Source organism: Syngnathus leptorhynchus, chromosome 3 (genome assembly GCF_054491065.1).
Source record: "Syngnathus leptorhynchus isolate UIUO chromosome 3, UIUO_Slep, whole genome shotgun sequence".
Lineage (NCBI taxonomy): Eukaryota > Metazoa > Chordata > Actinopteri > Syngnathiformes > Syngnathidae > Syngnathus > Syngnathus leptorhynchus.
The window spans coordinates 16982948-17000416 of NC_141197.1; the positions used below are offsets into that span (position 1 = coordinate 16982948).

Sequence of the window (17469 nt, forward strand, 5' to 3'; positions counted from 1 at the left end):
AGGATGAGTGAAATCCCTTTGCGCTCCATGAACACAGAAAAAGGGAATATGATAGTGCTTTAAGTTGAAACATGTTTTCATTTATGATATGACAGCAACAACAACAACAACTTGAAGAAGACATCTTTTTTTTTTCTTCTCAATTTCCAACAGTTCCAAGCTTTCTTAAAAGTGGAAAAATCATAGAAAATTGACCCAGTGCATGTATATAGATTTGGTCTCTGGAGAGTGTCTGCTCACTAAACAGATGTGAAATGAAACTGCTGCAAAGTATATTTGCTTGAAAATGCAGGTACCAAACTCGAGGCTCGTGGGCCAGATTCCGTCCTTCACATCATTTTATGTGACCTGCCAAAGCAAATCTAATTGGTGTTTCATACTAAAATCAATAGTGAAACTACAAAAGTGTATTATATTTTTGTTATTTTTTTACATCATTTTTTTCCGTTATTGTCCTCGACTTTGGATTTCAAAACGGGAGATCCATTAATTTATGGTAAATCATGAGTCAATTATACATCCCTTGACTGTAGTGGCGACCAGCAAAAAATGCTTTGTAATATTTTAGTGATTGAAATTATTCGTCGGCGGGTCAATTGTACTACTTAAAATACTAAAAAAAAGGCACAAAAGAGAAGAACTTGTAAAAGTCACCTTGAAGCACTCACTATAGACATGGCGCTAACCCCAAATTACCTGCTAACACCACAGCAGATGCAGAGAATACACCCTTCTTTTATTGCCAAGCATGCAATCACACACAAAAGCATTACTTTTACAATGGGTGTCTTGCGTTGTTTCAACAAAAACGGCAGGATTTGTGCAGCAGTTGTCGCTCTTTACGTGGCCTCCTGCAAGCGCCTCAATAACAGTTTTTGTCTGTGTCTTATAGTCACTTTAAGGAAGACAAAGCATCATTCAGACAATGTTTTTCAACAAAAGCCATAGCTTGTTTGACTCTTTCAGTTTTGGGGACGATTTTAATATATTTGCTGTCATACACAAATGACTATTTCACTCAGTTCCACCAAGCCATTTTCTCAGAACCAATCCCAGATGACATTTGAAAAAAATGACAGACAAGCACAAGTTTACTGGTAAATAATCAAGATAGACATGTTGATCAAACGATGGCATCAAGACACAATTACCTCGCCATCGACCAAAAGTCCTAATTGTTTAAACGATCAATATTGTGCACATTGAATATTGGCTCACTAATGAAGACCCAACAATGTCTTTTTAATTTACCATTATTGGTTTTCGTTTTAGCACAGCCATTTGTTAAAATGAATAGCAAGATAGATTGATCGAGATGGAAAAAAAAACAGAAGATAATTTCAAATGCTAAGACACTTTGTTTTGAATGGATCAAATAAGAACGTACCAGTGCTGTCGGTCCATTTGAAATACGTTTACTGAAAACCAACCCAAGAGACAATTTTGTGAAGAAGAAATAGGTCACAGATTCAATTACAGTCACTGAAGCATGGACTCAATCTATCATGCCAAATTAAGTGTGTTTTAGCAACCTACATTTCTCTCAGCATTTTATAGACACATTCATTCGAGTGGAGAGATTGAGTTGAAACGGAAAGTTATTATGATCAGATCCCTCCCTCGTGCTCGTTCTTCTTCATTTCAAAATGGTCCAAACATTGTAAATGACTCTCAGTGTAATAAACTATCAAATTACGTGCATTAAAAATATTGACTGAAGTGAGTTTAATTCTACCTCACTGTCTACTTTCCTTGTCTTTGGCCTGCTCATGATCTTCTATATGATCAGGCTTTGATTTGGTTTTGATTCAGAATTTAGTTTGGTTTTCCTTGTGTTCCTTTTGCATGTGTCTGTCATATTAGGTTAGTGTGTTAACCCAATCCCCGTTACCCAATCAGCTCCCTCCAACCACTTGTGACTTTTTCAGGTGTTCCTTGTTGTCGTGTCAGATTGTTTGGATTCATTTCCCTGTTTTGTTTCAGTCCTGGTCACAACTGTTCAGTTGTTTTTCTTTACTCAAGTTACTTTTGATCGTCATGATTTAGGACTTTGGTTTTTTAGGTGTTTATGATTATCAAGCTACCCTTGTTTTGCCTTTCGATTCCTTCAAATTGAATTACTATTTGACTGACAACCTCAATGCTCATGGAGACTTTGATGAGCGGATGCTCGATTATTGGAAAGTGCCGGCAGGAATTGTCTGTTATTTTTCAACATAAGAATATGGAGTCACAGAAGGTAAGTTATGTTTTCATACATCTGCAAAATGATATTGCTTTTTTTGTGCAGTGGGTGTGGCTTGCCAGACTAATACATTGCACTGCCACAAACGTCCATTAGTGGGCACTGCGCTCTCTAATGGGGAAGTGACATTATTTTTCAGGTTTCCAATATGAAATGATTGAGTGTTTTTTTTGGGGGGGTTAGACTAGCTGATCATGTCATGATCAAGATGCCCACTTCTAGCAACAGTGGGGAGGAAAATGTAGAACAGCTTACTGACTGATTTCTAAATTAGCATAAAACTGAAATATTTTATTGGTTGTTTCATTCAACAGTACAGTTTAGGGATAAGCAAGTGTCAAATGTGTAATGAGTGGAATCCGTCCAATTTCCCTATGGTCCATTTTTACAAATCCAAACTAAATATTTTAATGAAGCGTCACTGAACTCATTTTGTCAACAAACAGATGGAAGCCACATAAAAAGACACTTATGTTTAGCTTGCTTGCAGACCTTCTGCTGAAATGCCACTAAGACTTGTATAGAAAAGATAAACTGTCATTTATAAATGCTGCTCAGGCACACAAAAGCAATTTCACCAAAGGCGATTCATCGTCTTCTGACACTTGTTATTGTGTGCTGATATTCACGCAAGGTAAATCTGTGCTTGTCATCTAATAAGCTAGGCCAGGTTCTCTCATTTCCCCTGCTCTCCTTCAAATACTGGTTGCCATGGCAAAGACAGACACTGACCATCAGAAGAACCTCTCTGCTGCTTGTTATGGACTCTTTTAACACTAAAGCCGCCGTTATGTTGCAGTGGAGAGAAGATAGCTAGAATATTCAGATTGTTGCACCTCTCAGTAGAAAAACTCTATGAAGTGATCTTTAATTATTCATAATGCCCAGTAAAGATTCGGTTACAAACTGCTGAGACCTACAAAATTCTTTACTGTTCAGCATGTCAGTGAATTAAGTTGAATATTTCTGAGGCTATGATAGGCCAGGAAAATGAAACGACTTTCATAAAACTCATTAATTATTAATTTTATATACAAGAAATTGCAATTATGTAGCATTATGTATGTGTGTGCGTGTGTGTCTGTGTAAAAATAAATCAAAATCTTAAAATTTTAAGAATAAATGTTGATAAATACGCTTTATTTGAAACATGGAGCCCATTAAATGTTGTTTGCCAAATTTCAAAAGTCAGATTCATGAAGACACTGTTTCATCATATTTGATATCATCAGGCTTTCCCACTCTGTTATGTTTTTGTAATTGTGCATACTACTCAAAAAAGCCCAAAGAGCATGAGTTTTGTATAACTTTTGAAGCCAATTTTATTTTGGTTGAACTCCAAGTTGTTTCACTCCAACATCATTTTGTGACCTACTTTTCTCACAGTTGACAGCATTTTTCCTTAGTCCGTGACACGTCTGATCACGTTAAAACATTTAGTGCACTTTACTTTAAACGAGTCGTTAAGAACTTGCTTTCTGTGTCTCTGGCACAGAGGAGTCACATGACTGTTTTGAGTGCTCGTGGCAGTTTAAATTAAGTACAAATATTGTGCCGAGAGTAATGTGTGTTTAAGCACGCATCACGCATTCAGTCTGTGTACGCTTTCCTCGGTATGCAAAGTATCAAGCAGGTAATTGATTTTACAAGCTTCATTAGCTGCAATTTGTATATCAGATGGGCTGGAAAAGAGAGTTGTTGATAACTCGGATCTCGCTTTCGGAAATTACCACCCCACCCTCGCCCACTCTTCGCTGCAACCCTAACAATGTTGATTTATAATGTTGACTCTCAGCAACTTTTTTTGTTTATTCAGTCTTAGTGGTTCTTGTGTGTTTGCGTGCGCTGTCATAAATTTTTGAATTAATGTGGTGTATTATAAATTGAAAAATATGCTGCGGCATTTTAATACATAGTTAGCATGCATAATGAACGTGCGCACATTGTATTTGCTTTTTCAATCGAATTACAGCTGTGATAAAAGTTTGCTGCGTACAGCTATTTTTTCTGTTTATGCACTGCTTTGTCGCATTTACATTTTCTTAAATAAATGCTTGTACGAATAATAACCAGACTGAAACTCAATTCTACTAGATGCCTTCTGCGCAGCTGACAATATGGTGACAGAAAATAGCGACAGATAAGCAAAATATCCGTGTTCACCCCCACAACGGCGCAGATGCCCATTTCTAACTGCACAAACTGAAATCAACCGAACCTGACAGGTGTGAAAACACCCTGATGTGAAAAACAAAATCTGATTGACTACCAGATGAAGAATTAAGTACAGCGGCCCTCCGTTGCTGCTCTGTTCCTTCAGCTCCGGCATAACCCAAATTTAAAAGTCTATCACTTGAGTTTGTTTTAACTGAACTAATATAACCCATTGTGACTTGTTAAGTCTCTAAAGTACATAGAGCACTGGAGAATATTATACAGATTTCTTTCTGCAATTAAAACGGGGCAGGGGTAAGCATACAAAGTGCTCTTAAAAATAATAAAAAGAAAACAGTGATAATATAAACCAGCCTTGACATGAACATATTTCCAGATGTAACAAATACTCCACTTTTGTGTCCAGCACTTATTTTTCCATTAAATAAAATGAGACCTAATCATCTGAACATGTTCCCAAGAAACTTTGGCTCTGTTCAAATGCCATGTTGAATGTTATTTAATGAGCACCCCCTCCCCAACCTAGTAACCAATTTATCTGTAGACCACCTCCTCCTCAAAGGGCCTCTTGGACTACTTGATGGTCCTCGACCGTATGCAAAAAAAAAAAAAAAAAAAACATTAGGCAGAGCACACTTGCTGGTACTTCTCCACAGGATTGTCATTTGTTTGTAGATATTTTGTTTGTTTCTTTAAAAGCTGCCCACTGCCCGATGTTGTTTTTAATGTAGTCTGTGTTCTGGTACTTTCTGACCATCTTAATGGTTTATTTCTGTGACACTTCAGCACTCTCAAGCTCAATTTGCTGCCATAATGCTCTTTCTCTTCCTCTTATAAATAATACAGTCGTCTCGCTGTCCCTCTGGCTTCACTTTGTACATGGTGACGAGCTCAGCATACAGTATAAGAGCAATGCTGCTTTTTAAATGAGGAAGAAGTAGAAAAGCAATGCAAGATGGGGTTTTTTTCAGGATTTGGGATATTTTCCATATTCTGCATTTGTGCAGCGCCTGCAAAAATGGCTGATGGTGTGTTTGTTTATTCAAAGCAGACCCAGTGCTTCAGGAATATATTATCAACATAGCAGGGTGTATCAAGAGGGCAAGAAGTCCTACTTACAAATGAAATTCAAACTTCCTAAATTTTTGTCGTATTTCGAAGTTGGGACTTGAAGAGTTTCTGCGTTTAACTTTTGAAAAAAGTATAACACCATGTTAAGCTCTCAGTACTTTTCTACTGGTGAAATTGCATTTAGTGAGAGTTTTCCTTTTACAGGTTTCCTTTTTTATTTTCTACAATTGGGTCTGAATTTACTTCACCTATTGGTCTGTCTGGATAGCTTGAGCAGGGAGGCAACACAAGAAGTAGCAGCTAAAGTCCAACTAATGCATTTGACTATTTGTTCTGTTCACTAAATGTCTGAACTGAAAGTGCATTAGCAATTGTTACTCTCCTTTTATCCTTTTAAGGGGGGTAAATGGGGGCATTATGTACCCAACGCTTTTTTTCTATTCGAGTACCTGATGGGCTTGGTCCCTATTTTCTCTCAGTAACATTTCTTGGACACATTTGCGAAAATGTAACTTATTGGTAAAATGTTGGCTAAATGTGAAAAACTTTTTTCACTCCATAACACCAAATTGTACATGCGCTAGTCAATGCTTGATGAAATTAAGGAGGTGAAAAAATGCTGTATTGGTTTTAGCATGTAGCCTACATTTTACCAATGTTTACTCCATTTTGACATTTCCACGCTTTTCTACATCATTATCAGAAATATTCCCGAGCCACGCGCCAATGGTGATTGTGTGGTTTGTAATTGTCAAGAAGGGAAACCACCACTTGCACGGCGCTTCTTCGTACGCCATGTTTTTTAACCGCAGCGTGTTGCTAATCTCTAGCGATAAAGCTCTCAGCCTTGCAAAACCACATAAACATGCAATTTCACATCATTTTCATTATCCTTATCCACATTTCCGCCAGCTGATGCAAGTCAAAAGAAGAGATGATTGAAAATTCCAATGCTAATTAGCTCTGAGGCTCCTGAGGTGAAAACACAGGCAGTGCTGCTTGTGATTATTTATGAGCAAGGTTATTAGAATAGCGAAACAAATTAAGTAGGCGCCAATCTGCATTATGTTAACACGATAAAATTATGAGGATGAGTTTGAGCACGATGATGGTAGACTACGCTCTGGTCAAAGCATCGGCAAAACCAGCTGACCTTACGGCGCTATGTGCTAATCCATTAGCGTGAGCAAGACTAGCACGTAGTGTGCTAATCCATTAGCGTGAGCAAGACTTGCACACAGTGTAAAGCAGACCTCCCTTGATTTGTGGGCTGAGAATAATGGTCGTCATTGTGTGGCAATGTGGCGTCACTGTCTGGTGGCTAATGTCAGCTAATGATTGTAGCTGCGGTGCCACTGGTTGTACTGTAATTGCCTAGTATGGTACAGTTGATTATTTATTTATTTAAAATGCAACAAGGAAAGATTGTTTCTGTCATTTCGACAGGCAAATTGGGATCAGTTTTATGGAAATTCTGACAATTTTGTTGACCATCAATCATACGTCAAACAGAGCATATATGCTAACCAACATATCTCAGTTGACAGAAACAAGAATTTGTTGGGAATCAATTGCAAGTCTTTGCTTAATGCAAAATGTCAGTCTTTCTACTTCACCATTTTTCACTAAATGTCCTAGATTTTATTTTCATGCAGAATGTAAATAGAGGCTTCCTCCATGTTTGGCTAATACCTAAATAGCATGAATTGAATTTGTTCATACTTGTAGCAATAACAGTGTAAAAGTTTCCTAAAGTTTGAGTTCATGGTGTGTATGATTGTCAGTAGACAGGAATTCATTTTCATAGTATATTTTTCTGTGACCTTTCGTAGACTTTATTATACACAAAAAGGCTACAGGTTTGCTCAACAGTTATTTATATTTATGAGCTCTAACACTTGCAATATTTTCTGTTTTTGTTTTTTCACCGCCTTCACGCCCCCCCTCCCCCCCACCCACCCCCTCCTCATTGTGTTTCTCGGTCACGCCAAGTCCAACACAGCATCTTTGTTTAATGGTCTCGCGAACATGAGGTGGGGTCGCTGTTAGGTCGCAGCGACTTTATCTTAGCAATGTGCCGTGAGGCAGGCAGCATATGAAATGCATCTTTACATTGATTAGTTTGGCTATATGGAAGAAAAAGAGTCCAGTCGTAGAAGTATCAGCAAAGGTAGCATGGATGGGGATGGAAGTAATGATTCAGAGTCTTGTTCTCCTGACATTTGTCGAATGTGTGGAAGTCATTCTCGATGTCCTGGTAATCTCATTAAAAAAAAAAAGCTTCTGTCGAAGTACTTCTGCACAGTCACGATTGAAATGGAGACGAGGCAGTATTAAAAATGTGTCGTTTTTTTTTTAGGTTGCACATGGCTCAAAATTGATCTACAAAGTATATAAATAAAGCGCGATATAAATTGGATGCATGATCAAAATTTGATGGAATGCCTGTACCATAGACAATAAGCATGCAATTAAGAATTTTAGTTTTTTGATTATAAGCCTGAATTGGGCTACCTACAAATTTGAAACTGAAACATTTGTTTCAAGAATCCTTGCATCGTTGATATATTTTAAACGCCCATTATTCATAACAGGACGAACAAAAATATACTTTAACAAATTGTTATTTTTACAAGGTCGTCGTCATGTCATGTAAAGAAAGTGTTCTTGTTTGATTGTGACTATTGCGGTACGGTTTTGTTGGCGCTAGTGTACCTCAGCGTGCTTCGCCACTGGCTTCCTTTTCCCACATGACAAGCAGCTCCATTGTTTATTGCTCCGTTTGCATGCTTTGTCTGTGGGCCAATCTTATCTCGTACTTGGACCCCAGCCAGCCGCAGATATTCATGAGGAATGGAATTGCATTAATTAACTTCCAGTAACCCGATATGTTGAAATGCAATATGTCAGAATCAACCGCTGGCATTTCCAGTATGTCCTTCTCAACTTTGGGGCTTCCACATTATTCCGTAAAAGCATTTTGGGAATCTTCCCCATCGGAAAGAGCAGAAGTCTTATTTTATTTTTTATTTTTTTATTTTTTATGATGTGGTCTGTTTCGGTTTCTGTAATGACTTCTCATGTCTACTCGTGAATGCATTACCATCTGTGAAATGCCAAACAAATTACATGTAACGTACACCGACTGGATCCAGCAACGCTCCTCCTGATGTCCATTAGAGGCCAATGAGCTATTGCAAATATTTTATTGGCAAATCTAATGAAGCCGCGGCTCTCATTAGGAATTTCCAGTACACATAAAGCTCAAGACTGTCATGAAGCTTTTTCAGCACTGATCAATCCAACAGCCGTCCTAGCTTGAATGTAGATTGACTTATAAGCAAATAAATCCAACAACAGAGTAACTACAATTAAGGGAACTTCGCAGTAGGTAGCTCAATGTTTTTCCAAAGTTTTCTTCCAGCCATCCATTTTGAACAGCATGTGCTCAAAGTCAGAGATACGCTCCACCTCACCTGTAACCCTAATGAGGATGTGGCCGGATTCTTCCCTTCATTGATTTAAATGATGATAAACAACCAAATTACTCCACTTGCCGACGTGACCAATTATTTTGCTTATTTAATGATGCGTTTAACTCTAGTGTAACATATGGAGACCATATTTCTTTTTGTTTTTATTTATTTTTTATTGCTTTCATTGTGTACTAATTAGATTTACAGCGAGTGGTTTTTGTGTTGTTTGGGCAGATGTGTTTTGAAGATGTGCAGCTTGCACTGTGTATGTAGCCGCTTAGGTATTAGTGGTGCGCTGGCGCGGGAACAATAAGCGACATTTTTGATCTTGCTCCTACCATACCAATTTTTATGACTTGGCTCAAAACAACCTGCAAAATATGTCTCCTGTAACGGGGCAGTGTTGTAAATCCTGCTTTAGCCTGTCCATCTTTCTGGAATAAAAAAAAGAAAAAAACCATGCAGTTCATCCTTTCATGGTGACTTAAAGGTTCTGTTGGATGCACTGATGATTCACATTATATGGACATCATGCATGCAAGAACTGTTGTTATGCAGGTCCCGTGCCCAAAAGGTCATTTTTAAACCTCCCTTTTTGAGTTGCGTTATGTGATGCACACTTATGATTATGAAAGCGGTGTGTGTTGCACGTGTAATCGCTCCAGGGTGATAATTCAGATGTCTTGTTGCGACTGCGTGTGCTGTTTTAACAAGGGCAAAAGTAGTGTAGTGCTGCAGTACTGCCATCTAGTGGAATCAGGCAGGACTGTGGCTAAAAGAGGCGTTAGTTATGATTATGCCAGAATCATAGAATAAGTAAATAAATTAACGGGTGAATGACTTATCAGAAAACTCAAATGAATTTAAAAAAAAGAAAAGAAAAAAAAGAAAATTTTTTAAAAGCTGCATTGATTCAATAAGCCTTGATTAGACTTGAGTTCTTTCCAGTTGCGTTAAAATGTAACACTGGATAATACTGCCACCTTGTGGTCATGCTGAAGAGATACAACTTGGTCGAGCGATTGTATTAAATAGCTTGATTAAAAAAAAATAACCAATTTAATTTATGGAATGACTAAACTAAAACTAATGTAATAAAGCTGTTCTAAAAGTGATAATAACTGTCAAGGTATGCTATATTGGATATAAAATTACATTATTGAAAGATAGTTTTGTTTTTTTTATTGCCCAGGATAAAATAATTAGTCTATATAGTAGAGTATTGTCCTGCTGTACACATGAGGATTAATATTTACTGATTGTTAAATTTAGTATAAAAATATCTAAAATAATCAATGTATTTACTCTACAAATTCTTAGATTTATTTTTAACTGGAGAAACTTGAATTATTTGTTCTGGGTGTTTAGTTATGGACATTGTGGTAACAGACAAATGACAACGAATAAAAAGTAAAAAAAATACAAATATATAATTAAGAATAAATCCATAAATCTTACAAATGCTGATTCACTATAAAAATGAATTGTTGCTTTATATATACATTTTACTATGGCCTGCAGAGGTTTTGAAATTGAGTTCCTTTCAGCAGAGATACAGTAAACAGAAATGTATGCTTGTGGGCAAAGTGCTGTCGTAAATCTACTGCCCTTAAAGCACAGCAATATGTTGCACAATATTTATTGACTCTGTTACTGTTAAATTGACAAAGGCAAAATATTTTCCCCTCAGGTAAGATGTCTCGACAAATATCTGTTATTAATCTCAATTACAAGTCCAGGAAGCGTTCCACTGTAGCCAATAAACACCGTATATCAACCGTTTAAATAATAAAATTTCTCTACCCGTTTCATTCAAAGTTAGGTCCCAAAAGTTCAAATTTCTGCTGTTCCTCTTCAAGAGTGAGCCACCTGCATCATCAGTAAAATTCTGTCGCGGCTCGTACATTTCACCAAATGAAACATTGATGTTCCTCACCAAGCCCTCCATCCTTCTTGCCGCGCCTTTTTTTGCAGACAATAGCACTTTTGCGTGGCAATTTGTTCACAGACAAGATGTATGGCGGCCATGATTAATATTTAAAATCAAATTTGGCAAAAAGACATAGATGGATGCGCTGCCCCGGGGCTGTCGTACTCTGGTACATCTGTGAGAAACTCTCTTGGCTCCTTTAACACTACAGGTCTGATTTAGTGGCTGTAATTCACGGTTTGTTCTTGACTCAAAAGAAAAGTGTCACTTCCGAATTATGACAGAGAGAGGTATCTATGAATAATGTCAGTCTGGTTCTATCGGGGTTTTACCTCATGAAGTGCAAACCGAGTTGAGCTCTGCGAGGGGGGGGAAAAAAAAACGGCTTTCGATGCTGATAAATAAGCAACGTGATGACAACATACAGCCCTGTGATGTCACATTACCTCATAGCTAACCGATGTCACACAATATGACACAATTCCTTACATACATCGAGGCATTTAAAAGCTATTGTTAGGTGGAGTGATCTCGTCAGAACTACATCCAAGCCCTTGTCCGGCTGCAGTGGCTTTTCTCGGGCGGTGAGTTTACAAGAAACTTTTTTTATCTTGGACCCAGTGTCGGAAAACATGTCCTGGCAAACTTACGTGGAGACCCTGATGGCAGAAGGCAACTGCCAGGATGCGGCCATTGTTGGGTTCGGCGACGCCAAGTACGTCTGGGCGTCATTTAGCGGCGGCACGTTCGCTAACATCACACCCGCTGAAATCGACGCGATGGTGGCAAAGGAACGTGATGCTTTCTTCACCCAGGGGCTGACATTAGGTAATAAAAAATGCTCTGTACTCAGGGATAGCCTCAATGTGGACGGCGATTGGACAATGGACTTTCGGACCAAGAATCCAGATGGAGGCCCTACGTATAACATTTCTGTAGCCAGAACTGACAAAGTATTGGTTTTGCTCATGGGGAAAGCGAGTATCCACGGAGGCGTGCTCAATAAGCAAGCGTATGGGATGGCCGACTACCTGAGGAGGTCTGGATACTAAAGCGGCCTGCTCCCGACCTGCCTGTCAAACACTTCATGTCCTAGTTGCAAGTTATTCTCTTCTTCCTCCTCTGTAGCCAAAACGATGTTATCACAAAGGGAGTCACCTGCCAAATGAAAGCCGACATTTTTCTTCTGTGCCCTTTGACATGCCAAGTCCCGCCATGTAAACATTACCTTGGAGAACGACTGATTTATTTATTTATTTTTTTCCACCCAACGGCAACAACAAATGGACACTGCAGTTAGCAGTTTAGGCAGTCATTGCTGTTTTTGCTTTTGCCAACTTCTGTAATGTGTTTCATTTGTAAAAGGCTGTCGTTTTGTTGGACAATAGATATCGCTGCTTTCAAATGATCTGAAGTGTCTTGATTTTCCAAATAGGACCAAGTGCGGAACAAGCTAGTGTTGATACAGATACGCTAAATATGAGTAAGTTGTGTTAAACGGAAGGGGACGATTATCAATGAAATTGTTTGGAACCAATTTACAGTGCTATGGTAAAAAAAAAAAAAAAAAAAAATTGCCTCCCTTATGCCGTGAAGAAAAGTTTAATTTGACTGAAATATGTCGGCAAATAGCCACTAGCGTGTTAGCTTAGCACGGTATAAGGAATAGCAACTACCTATTGTACTCGGCCGAGCAAGATTTATGATGGCTGAGCACGGATGTGCATGAGGCCACTTGATCACCATTGAACACAGAGCACCTTTGTCACATGCACTGCGATGACAAATAGGTGGAGCTGGCACATATTGCTCGTGGTAGCCCACAGCAACACAAGAACCCGGGTAGGACTTGGACTTCCCCCAAGTGACATGTGTGAGCTATTAAAAGATGTCGCAAAAGTTTCCGCTCTGAGGCTACTTTGAAAAATACACCCCTCACTGAGTCATTCATCTATTTATGGTGGATGTGACATCACATGCTTTGTCTTTATCAAGGAGCTTTGGTCGTCTAATAAACTTTTTAAAGATCTTGTAAGCAGACAAAACTAAACTTTTAAATATCTGCTTGCGACCCGAGCGAAATTCTTCTTCAGCAGCAATATTCAAATTTCTTCTCTTCATGTGATGAAGTAACTTGTATGAAAAGTACCCACTTAACCAAGACATACCGTTTGAGTCCTGTTGCTAACCAAAACAGCAGCATGTAAACACATTTCTCAGTGTGAACACCTAAGGGCACTATTTGTAGCAGTGTGAAACTTAACATGCTGTCTTGTAGGCCAAACCACATGATTGATGACAAGTTACATTTTCTACGTTTTTTTTTTTTTTGCAGCAAACATTACGGGAAAGGACACATGCTGTAAAAATGAAAACAAAATTATGATGTCTTGAAATAACTTCAAACCGGTCCAACACCTACATTAGAACTATTAAGGTTTTGCGCCATTAAACTGTGATGGACGTTTTAATGATGCCACCATGCTACAAATGTATGTGTCCCCAAATAGTCCTTTGGGCTTCTCTTAAAATACTCCATTAATTATTAAACAAAATATCGTCCACTCTTGTGTGGCTTTCTATTACAAAGCATTGCTTCCATTACCAATATGGACATGGACAACTATGTGTATGCTGGTTGCCATGGTAATGTGCAACCTTCACCATGTGGACATTTTGACGGGTTGGTTGGCCAAAGTTGGCTGTAATTAATCATGCTCATGATGTTTGAATAGCATTTACTCTTCGTGTTATAAGTTCAGCTCTTTGGCTTACTGGCTAATTGTCGTGTCTAAATGTGAAGGGGGCATAATTAGTGTTATTATACGATTCCATTTTTTTTTTTCTGCGTCTGCAGCCACGTGTCCTCTGTAGAAATGGAAAATAAGTCTTACAGTAAATGGGTATGCTTTACAGTTGGGACAAGTGGTGAACCAATTCAGGTTATTATGCTGGTGTCCCTAATAAAGTGTCTGGTGAGTGAATAATGATAAAATTAGCCTCATTGTGCCAAATCATACAGTGGAGTGTTAATCAAACACCAATCTGCAACATCAGGACTCCCCCCCCCCCTCTTTTGGGCCGATTAAACTAAACACCTGGCTTATTTTTAGCCCAGCTGAGTTTCAGGTGAAAAAAGTAGCAAAAGAAGCTGAGAACTGCTGCAGCACATCTTCTTATCTTAATAAATAATGAGGCTGCCACTCGCTGACAATGAAGTATTTTGAAAATACTTGTAATGTATGGCTGCAAAAGGAGAGGCATGGCATTGATGTATGGCACAAACAGGGCTGGAAACAGGTGAAATATTAATGGGATGCTCCCCCCCCCCACACACACACACGCCCCCCGGAGTTAATGCGTCTGATTACTTTGAAGAAAAAAATGAAGAGATCAGTGTGGACTGAAGGATGCCTAGGTCTAAAACAAATTTACACTTGTTTGGATTTTTTAAAAAATATTGTTTTGTAAGCCTTACAACAAATGGAGCTGCTGATATTACCAGCACGTTATGTGATTGTTCCCCCCCCCCCCCCCCCTTGTAAGCTACTGTAAATGTTCTCAACATTTTTTTCATCAATTTGAATTGTTTGGCCCATTCTCACATGGTTTCAGAAAGTTGACATATGAAACCACCACAAGGGTGCAGCAGTGTAAAAGGAAGAGGTGCTGAGCAGTGAAAGATATCCTAAAATGTCAATTGTAAATTCCATACACTTCAATGATAGAGTCCTCCACTATCATTACACAAATTCAGTGCACCTCATTTTTCGTAAACTCCACCAATCATAATGTTTTGGAGAATTAATGCCGCAAAACACAGCGATGCCTTGCGGAAATAACGTTAAAACACTTTAAACCGGTCGAAAAGGCGCACCCGGGAGACAAGCCTAAAACAACAAGGGCGCCGCGCGAAATTAAAAAGTTCCGTTTTGCGAGTGGCGCTGGCATCCCGAAATGCCATTCAACTCCCGGAAAGGTCAATAGTTAAAATAACTTTTGTCAAGAGGAAAAGGAAAACTTGGCGGGGTTGTGCTAAATTGCTTCCAGATTGGTGGGTTTCTTTGCGAGCCAGTTATTAGCCAAATTGAGTGCAGACAACTGACAACACTTAAAGTCGAATTTTCAAACATTGTTTGAAGTGCTGCTCGGAATCGTGACCTTATTTTTTCCTCCCTCTTATTTGTTTCATGTGCAAAATACATGCCTGGCTGGGATTTCACTTTACATAAGATTAGAAAGGATTTCTGATTGACGCAAAATGGCCCGCTAACGATGGCGCGATGCGAGCTGCAACCCCGGCGTCTTTGGAGCTCTCAAATTACCTTTTTATTGTTTCATGAATACCCTCTGCAACACTTTCCATCCTGTGTGTTTTGATCCATGATTGCACTTTATTCTCCCCGCAAAAGTGGTTTATTTGCTTTTTTTCCCAGAACTACTATCAGTTTTTTTTTTTATAAATAAAAAAAGTCATGCATTGAGTTAGCATGTACACAACCACTCAACACGGGATCTAAGCTTAACGACGGAAAATTGCGCCTTGCTTGGAAGTGGCAATATATTTGTGTGAAGTAAAGTGACAAGAATAGCCACGACATTACAATAAAAAAGGTTATATTGATGTGAAGGGAAATTAAGTTTTTGCAGAAAACTCACATTACAAGAAAGTTGTCATATAAGAAAAAAAGAACGATTTATGTTATGTTATGATTTTTTTAAATGTGGCCGCTTACCCAGGTTAATGTTTTACATTGTGCCTAAAGCAAAACATTTATCAATAGATTATTGATATGTTTGCATTTAATGTTTGGTTGGTGGAAAAAGTAGCAAGCAGCACAATTTGGCTTCAGTAATCTTGCATTTTATGGTGTATTTATTCATCAAGTATAGTGTGAAGGCTCCCATTGGCCACGCTTAAGGCGCACTTCATTTCAGTCTATGTGACGAGTGCGGAGCTGCCCTGCAGCCTAGAATGAAAAGCAAATATTAATATTAACTGGTGTTAGTGCGGAATGTGAAATATGGGAGGCCCCCGGAGGTGTTGCGCATTCCTCTTTTAATGACACGTTTACACTCTTGTTTTTTCTTCATCCGCATGAATGCCTCATTCAGCGTTCATTGTACACTTTGTGGCTGGTTTGCTTTTAGAGAATAAATATGATTTTTTTTTTTAGGGGGGGGGGGCTTAAATGTTTTGCTGTGCTTAATGGCAAAATTTAGGTCACACATCACAAATGATTGTGAGCAGTTGCTTCAAGTTACAACACAGGTCAGTGCAAAGCTGGTTAGTATCGAAGCGTCTTTTATGACGAGTGAGCCTGCCGCGTAATCCAGTCGGATGGATGGATGGCCGGTTGATCGCCATCGGTGCGCCCAGCTCACTAGAGGACATCATTAGAGGACCGATTACAACAGGGCGGGATGAAAGAGTCTTTGTAAATATGAAATGGCCGCTCCGAGGTGACATTAATGGAGTTAACCCAGGAACTGAGCGGTGCAGGTTGCGATTGAATTGGCCTCGACTTTATTAACCAATCCGTCTGTGTCGACTCGCTATAGCTAATCGAAGAAAATGAATGGGTGTCATCAAAACGTGATAAACTCTGACCAACTGCTTTGTCTGTAGTTGTGGATTGTATTTTTTTTGTCCAATTTTGTTGTTCAGGTTGCTACGGTGACAGATGGCTGCCTACTTTAAACACTACAAGCCATTTGATTGTGACATTGTTTTTGACAGCCAATCAAATGCCAACGTTTCACACGAATTTGATGGCGGGTTTTAACTGGGTGGAATGTAATTGGGTGTGAGGTCTTTTAATTGGATTCATCAGAGCACAGGTTGCTCGCCCTCAGATGGACGTTGAAATACGGTGACATTTGCTGGTCGGCCGTCCCCGCGTTTAAAAGCATATTGGTCTTTACGCACTCCGCCCTATAATGAGCCATCATAGCATGGGCCCGGCCCAGCCCGGCCCGGCCTGGCCCGGCGCTCCACATAAATAAGCAGCAATTTGGCCATCTGCTCGGATTCTTTCCGTCTCCCCGGAGACCCCCATCTGCCTTTACATTATCAATTACAGTTCAAGCATGCTGCTGCCCCCCCCTCCTGCTCTCTCCTCACCAACTTCCCAACTGGCTCAACCCTCTTAAGCACCCTTGAAAGTAAACACCGCAAGCCCGATTCGAGCACAATGACTTGTTTGTTTAAAACAAGATGTCAATCTCTCGCATAAACTTTAAACTGACACATAAAGTGGGATTTCCAAGTGTTCGATTCTGATTTGTTATAGACGTGATTGCTTTATCTTTTTGTTGTATGAAGTATTTCACAGTAAAAATTTAACTTACTGTTATATTGATATCAAATGGGGAAATGGACAACACAGATTTCTTTTTTTTTTTCTTCATTTAAATTAATTTTTTTTTGACAGGAATCCTGTTTGACAATCATGAATAAGAATAAATACATTAAAATAAATCACCCATAGGTTATTATTTTCTGACTTGCCTTGTCAAAGTAGTCATGAACAAATGTTTGTGATTGGAAGTGCTATATTTTTAATGTACCA

The 17469-nt window shown here is 38.9% G+C and overlaps 1 pseudogene across 1 annotated transcript; it reads left to right on the top strand.

The window, feature by feature from the left end:
• The first annotated feature begins 1904 nt into the window (after positions 1 to 1904).
• LOC147059530 (profilin-2 pseudogene) lies at positions 1905 to 12785 on the top strand (annotated as a pseudogene). The gene is made up of 2 exons (XR_015065748.1): positions 1905 to 2239; positions 11519 to 12785. The product of XR_015065748.1 is annotated as a profilin-2 pseudogene (transcript).
• Positions 12786 to 17469: the final 4684 nt, after the last annotated feature.